At 40.2% G+C, this 7,562-nt stretch overlaps 1 long non-coding RNA gene across 1 annotated transcript; it reads right to left on the minus strand.

Annotated features, from left to right (window-relative positions):
• Positions 1-2,296: 2,296 nt before the first annotated feature.
• On the minus strand, positions 2,297-4,132 carry LOC308286461. Its single transcript, XR_013962104.1, has 2 exons — positions 4,085-4,132; positions 2,297-2,881 (listed from the first exon to the last, which is right to left on the minus strand). It is a non-coding gene; the product is annotated as an uncharacterized lncRNA (long non-coding RNA).
• Between the last annotated feature and the right edge of the window lie 3,430 nt (positions 4,133-7,562).

Consider the following 7,562-nt stretch of genomic DNA (forward strand, 5'->3'; position numbering starts at 1 on the left):
CCCTCATCAAGTCACCTTTCATCCAATCCGGCCCTCACCCCAAAATGAGTTCGACACCCCTGCCGTAGCGTGAACGCTAGTTAGCAACAACAGTATGGTTGTTACTTGTTTCAGACATGTTTTCTACTGACATAGGGACTTGCTGGCAGAATCTTCGGTAGAACTACTTTTTATATGAACTGGAGTAGGCTATGCATTACATTAGAAGAAGGAAGAAAAAAAAAAAAAAGCAGCGACGTGAACCAGAGAGAAAAGACGAGGCGTCTCTCTGCCAGCTGGGACTCCACTAAGCTAACATCATACACACTGTCATAGGACCATTCTCTGCACCCAAGTTATTCTGCCCGTTTGTTGTGACTACTGCTCCATGCTGCTAGGATCCCCAAGTTGAACTGGAAGAGACAACCGAGACCCAATGGTATGTTTCATTCATGTATAACTTATTTGTGTATGTGAGTGTCATCATCAATGTGTCCTGGCATGCACATTCCTATATTAATCCCAATTACAGAATGTAAAGTCTGTAGGCCTAAGTTTACTTTAAAATATGTATGATGGCACTGATTTTACTATGTATTTCACATTAGGAGTCCACTAGTACAGTGGCTCTCAAAACTTTTATTTTCCAGTACCTCCTATGGGTCTATTTGGTCCCATTTGTAGGTCTACACTCTGACAGAGATGGAAAAAGGACTAAGATACTTGAGTAAAAGTAGGCTATCAATACTGCAATATAGAAAACGTTCTGTAAGAAGTAAAAGTACTAAAGTATTGGCATCAAAATATTCTTTAAAAGTACAAAATGTTTGAAAATGGCAGATCCACAAACTCACAACACATCGCATCAACACATTGTGAGCTTGTAGATCGTCTATTTTCAAATAGCCTGGATATAAAATAGGGCTAAAGTTGATTAATTAGGTTTTATAATATAATCATTTATGTGCAAAGTAACTCAAGTTTTCAAATGATTGTAATGGTGTACAAGTACTATATTTGGATTCGAGCTCGAGTCAAGTACCAGTACAGAAAGCTGGAAATTATTCAAAGTACAAAAGCCTCAACATTTTACAAGCACTGCTTACACCACTGCTCTCAGAAAATAGACCTGTGATCCATTTGAACCATCTTCAACTGAAGGTCCCTCAACACACTGAGAACAGCACTAGTAGGCTAATATTTAGGGCTAGCAGATCTGTCTCTGGTCATATTTAATATTTGTATGTCCATGACAAAAACCAGGGCTAGGCAACCTTAGGCACGAGTGCCAACATTGGCACAGGGGGGGGGGGGGGGGGGGTGATCACTGGCACACTGGCAGAAGTGTGAGACAGGATTTTTATTTCAAATATATATTTTAAACATGGTAAATTAAATTAAGTCACCTAATTTGCAGCAAATGACATCCTGCATATAATTCTACATTCATTAAAGCTATGAACTCTGACTGGGGAGGGAGTCTGGGAGATAAGTGACTTATTGCTCAGAGTCTAATGATTGTTATGTCCTTCCAATCAAAATGTCCACACTTATGATGGCTTGTCATTAAAATTCATGTTGACATGGCACACTATCTAAAAAAATAAAACCATGGCACTTTTCATTTGTAAAAGGTTGCAGACCCTGATGTACACGATAAGCTGCCATGGCGATGAACCGTTTGTGTGTGACAAAGACAATGCAACATGTTACAGTATTTTCTTCTTCTCACTGCAGGCACTGCGGTATCGTTTGGAGTGTCCTGGAGAGTCGTCGCAAGTGGAGAGTCGACGTCTTCTTACCCTGGCATCATTATATTGTATTATACATAAGAAATGCATAGAGATGTGAACATTTCTATGATCCTTGTCATAATAGATAATAAAATAGTTTCAATACATTTGATTTTCCTTCTTTTCTGTTTTTACTTGTAAGAAATATAATGTACACAGTATGGAGTGCTGTGTGAACCTGCCATTTGTAACACAGTAAACACAGTACAATGTAACAAACACAGTGGCAAGTACTTCTGTTTCAGAGCATTACTGTAGTCCAGTGGTTCTCAACCTTTGAGTCTGGGAGTTTGAGCTTGTAGATCGGCTAGTTTCACAATATTTATCTGTGGAACGGAATCGAGCAGAATGTAATGCCTCAACTCCTACAGTCTAAGTGCTTATCAGGGTGGGGGGTCCCCAGTTCAAATATGATTGTTGCAGGGACGCCAGAGTAAGAACCACTGCTCTACTCCAGCAAATAATATATTACCGGTAAATACATATTTTCATGACAGATTGCAAGGATGAAACCAAAAAGCTCATGATGTTATATATTGTTTTTATTAGCCTTTTTAGTGTGTAGTCCACCTGAAATTGAAACCGTTATTCTAATAGTTTGTGCTGTAGCCAATACTGAAAATGGGTTGAGCAGCGCACACTCTCGACCAGAGCTAGGACATGGTTGTCCCGGATGTTTTAGGGTTCTGACATGTTCCCTGTGTTAGCTGATCTAATTTAGAAATTTAGCAGACACTTATATCTGCAGAAGGGCAGCACGATTCTTGTAAATGATTATTTTTCTCCCTAGGATTTGGAAAATTATTCTCTCACTTTTATCTTATTTCCCAATTTGACTTATTAAAATAACAAGCTTATTACTGGGTGTACAGAGCACAGGCGAGGCAACATTAGAGTTGAAAGAGGCTTTAGAGTAGTCTAATATTAAAAAATTAGATCACATTGCTGTATGAATCGAGAGAGTAAATAATATTCCTGGGAGTTCCTTGTAAGCTGCTTCTTCTACGGCATCTCTTCAGAGGGCGATGTAGACAGTTGTACCGCTGTCTTCCCGCAGGACTGCTATGGACATCATCTTGGACATGGTGGATTATGTGATGTGTCAGCACCTTATGCAATTATAGACAAAGAGGAGGAAAAATGTTTCAGGGTACACAGATTATTTACAATGACATTTCAAAATGTTGCCATAGCTTTTACCCCATTTCTAGTAATCACACCATGCAATAATGAGAATCCTAAACCAGTTTGCAAAAAAAAAAGAACAGATCTATAAACTAACAACAGTAACACTGCATTTTACCATGTTACATATTTCATGTAATGTTGGGGGGTTGCTCTCGGGCACAAACCTCTTATCTCCATATTTAAACAGTTTTTTGTTTGTAAGTTTAAACCCTACTTTATAAAACAGTGTAGTACAAAAGAATAAAAAGTAACTGGCAAAAGTGCTGGATGATTACAATTTAGGCATTTAGCAGATTTTAATCCAAAGCGATGTACAATAAGCAGGTAATACAGTATATCAATATAATAGGATAATGTCAGTACATCAACAACAATATAACAAATGCATAGCAATATCAATCTAGAAAACAATAACATTTAGACCACGCACATCAGTAAAAAACATTTAAAAAAAAACAATGCGATCTAGCTTCATGTATGGTCAATGAGGGAAGGGGAGTGTTACAGTACTGCTATGTGTTTTAATGGAGTTATGTGGATTCAGTTTGTTTATGAGTTTGTCTGAATAAAATATATTCTAGTGATTCACACACTTCACAGTTGTAAGTACCCAACGTTTGGTTGCCTACACTAGGAATCAGAGTGTAGTATCATCATCATCATCATCTTTTATAATAGCTCACGTTACATCATAATTACTGTGCAGCCACTGGGGGAGGGGTTGTTTGTCGATTCATATACATTATAATACAGTCCCCTCTGTTGACTTTTATCTCACCACTTTTGGGTGCCCCGCACATTTACATTAATGTTGGAACCGCACTGCTGTTACAGGCTAAAGGCCCATTCCCACTGGGCCAGATAACAGATATCTGGAGATATTTCTCCAGATATGTTTCCATGCAAAGTGGATGGTAGATACAGATAAAAAATATATTTGCCACAGATAAAAGTATCTGTGGCAAATATCTGTGGTAGACTTTTCTTTTATCTGTATCTACCATCCACTTTGCATGGAAAAATATCTGGAGAAATATCTCCAGATATCTGTTACCTGGCCCAGTGGGAATGGGCCTTAAAGATTAGCATCGCTAGCAATAACAATAGCCTAAAAGTAGTCCTACCTCTTGAAAGAATACACCTTGATATGAAGCCTCTCCACCCATTAGATGGGAACAAAATAAGTGTTACAAACATGAATCAAGTTGCAACCTTTGCTTGTACATTATACATTATGTTTCGTAGAGTGGCATTTTAATTCCAAACATACAGTACATACCTATGTTCTGCTTTACAAGGGACATTTAGCTTTGCATTGTGTCCATCAATCCTGCCATTACATCTCGGTGGAAGTCATCTGTTGTGAAATGTTTACTAATCACTACACAACCGCAGATTCATGTCCCATCGTTCTGCAGGCAGCAGCAGCACCCGGGGCTCGCTCCGTCGCTCGGCTTCATTCAATCATAACACCACGGTAAAACAACAATGCCATGTTGTTTCACCGACACAGTTGCACACGTTTCAAAACTTCTACAACTGCTCAGCATCACTGCGGTCATAACATCCCATCTTCTTACTACGTGACTTCCAACCAACAGCAACAAACAAACTAAAACAGCAACACAGCGAGGATGTTATTATGGTTACGCTGTTAGCTTAGCTTTGGCTCTCTTCTCCAAGCGCTGCTTGCGCAAAGGATTATGGGTGCTGGAGGAAGTGAGGTTGGTGCTGTAGGAAGTGAGGTCATAGCTTCGCGTTTCCCAAAAAATGGAAATGTACCACAAAAATAAATTTCTTTTTTGTTTTCCAAGTTAGAATATGATAATATGGGGTTACAAAAGCCCTTGAAAACGACCGGAGCTCCCCTTTAAACAAAATGGCAGGAGAGCCTACAGTGAATGTTAAGATGGCGGTCAATGTGTTAATAGACTGTCAGAGCGTCCTCCGTCTGTAATGTTCAGCGCAGCGCAGGACCAATTCATAAAAAAACGAAAGAAAAAAAAGATGAAAGGACATTCCGTTTAGGCTAAATCAAATGCATTTCTAGGAACATATGGGTAAAAATAATAATAATTCAACATATATAAATTGGATAATATAATTAATGCGGTTGGATAATGGGCGGATAATTAATTTGTGCGGATGGATTCGGATGACCTCAAAAGCCTATCCGCGCATCACTACAACCCAGTCATATCTTGACCAAAGACCAGTCTCCCAATTCTACTGGACCAATCTGCAACACACAAATACAACACATAGAAAGCGCACTTGGCCTGATGTAGTTGTGACAAGGTTGTATTATTAAGCTATGCCAGACTACTCCACCGGATGGGTTTTGCCCCCAGAAATAGTTATATTATAGAATTACTTCATTTAAACACAACCCTGAGGTACAATAGTTTCTCCACACACAGGTTCGTTTCACAATATTGAGATAGGCAAAAGGTACAAAAGGTCTTTATTAAAAACAAAAATACAAAATGTTTTTGCCATGGTCACCCAGAAGAGATGTATGTAAAAAAACAAATAAAAACATCCAAAATTGTTATGTCTTAAAATAAAAGGAAAAACAACATCTAAAACAGCAGATGAACAACGCAGCGTAGCACAAAGTGAAAGGCTGTGAGCTTGTAGATCTGCTACTCGGCTACTGGACCTTGAGGATGATCACTTTGAATGTCTATGGATGTGGATGAGGCCAGCCCGGCTGCCACGTGGCATAAATTGTTTAGTGACTGCAGTTCTTTATAACCCTCCGAAATCTTCTAAGGAGGCTCGATCTGATGCCCAGGTTTTGGAGTATCTTAAGAACTGTTTAGGCACCATTCAAAAAAGATACAGTCTGCCAGGCATTGTGATACTAGGTGATACAAACACCTTGAAACTTGGCCCATTATGCTCCCAGTTTCATCTGAAACAAATTTTGTCTAAACCTACAAGAGGCCTCAATCAACTCGACTCTATTGTAACTAATATCCAAGGCATGTACTCTGACCCAATTCATCTGCCCCCAGTCAAAGGTTCTGACCACCAGGCCATACTGCTGACGGCGGGACAATGGCCCCATGACCCAGTGGGCACGGTTTTCCGTAGGCGCTGCACTGTAGAAAGCAAGAGGTTGCTAGGCCTGCACTTGAACACCGCAGACTACAGTGCAGTCTATGTAGCACCTCAGGCTCAAAAAAAGGTTGATAACTTTTACAGTGTTTTCAATCCTATCCTCAATACTGTACTGCCTATTAAAAGGAGTAAAATAACAACAGTGGATAAGCCATGGATAACACCACTAATAAAGCAACTCATAATTGACAGACAAAGAGCCTTTAAATCTGAGGACAAAACAGAGTTTAAGAGGCTACGGTCTAAAGTGACCTATTTGATCGAAAATGCAAAGAGGAGGTATTATGAAGATGAAGTCTCTCATCTCAGGAACAACGACAGTGGCAACTGGTACAAGTCCATCAAAAAATTGATGGGAGCTGCAGAATCACAGGTTGAACACACAAAGACTGGGGAGGAATGTGAAACTCTGAGTCTCCACTTCTCCTCTGTGTGGGAGAATATTACACCTCGCCCCCTCCTGGTTGATGATGGTACCAACCTACCTAGTACACCTGTCACTTATAGCATCGGGCAGGTGAAGACGCTTCTTCGTAGAGTTGATGGGAAAAAGGCAGCTGGAAAAGACGGCATCCCTGCCTGGATTCTTAAAACCTTTAATGAAGAGCTTGCCCCAGTGCTGACTCATCTGTTTAATGCTTGTCTCAAAGAAGGACATTTTCCTACCCAGTGGAAATACTCTTTAGTCTGTGCAGTTCCCAAGTGCAGTAAACCACGGTTCCCACAGGACTATCGCCAAATCTCTCTTTTGAGCTGTGTTGTTAAAGTGTTCGAGGGAATCCTGAAGAACCAACTACTGCAGGAAACTGAAAATGCTATACTTGCTTCACAGCATGGGTTCATGAAGAACAGATCTACTGTGTCAGCTTTATTGCACATTCTGCAAAGCTGGCATGATGCTGTTGATGCAAAGCCAAAATATGATGTGCATGTCACATACATTGACTTCACTCGTGCTTTTGACACAATCAACCATGGTCATCTTCTTCATTCATTGAAAATGCTTGGTGCATCGAAAAACATCTGGCTAACAGTGCAAAGCTATTTAGAGGATAGGTGGCAAACAGTTAAGTGGGGAAATCATTTTTCTAAGCCGCAGGCAGTCTTAGCTGGCGTCCCTCAAGGTGGGGTACTATCCCCTCTCCTTTTTGTTCTTTGCATGAACTTTCTCGATAACCTGTTGCCAACTAGTGTTGAGCCAATAAAATATGCAGATGATCTGACTCTCACTGCCTGGACAGATGCAAGCAGCTGTTGATGCAGTGACAGCCTGGGGTCAGACCTACTGCCTTGCAGCCAATGCTGGAAAAACAAAGGACATGGTTATTAGTCTCAGGGAGCCTCAAAACAGACCAATACCTCCTCCTATTGTTTTGAACAACCAGGCAGTAGAGAGGGTTGATACATTCAAGCTCCTTGGAATACAGCTCTTAGTGCGGTATGCTATGTATTCCTGTAGGAATTTTTTGCCAAAAT

This window comes from Nannobrachium achirus, assembly GCF_963921795.1.
Source record: "Nannobrachium achirus genome assembly, chromosome: 6".
NCBI classification, from domain to species: Eukaryota; Metazoa; Chordata; class Actinopteri; order Myctophiformes; family Myctophidae; genus Nannobrachium; species Nannobrachium achirus.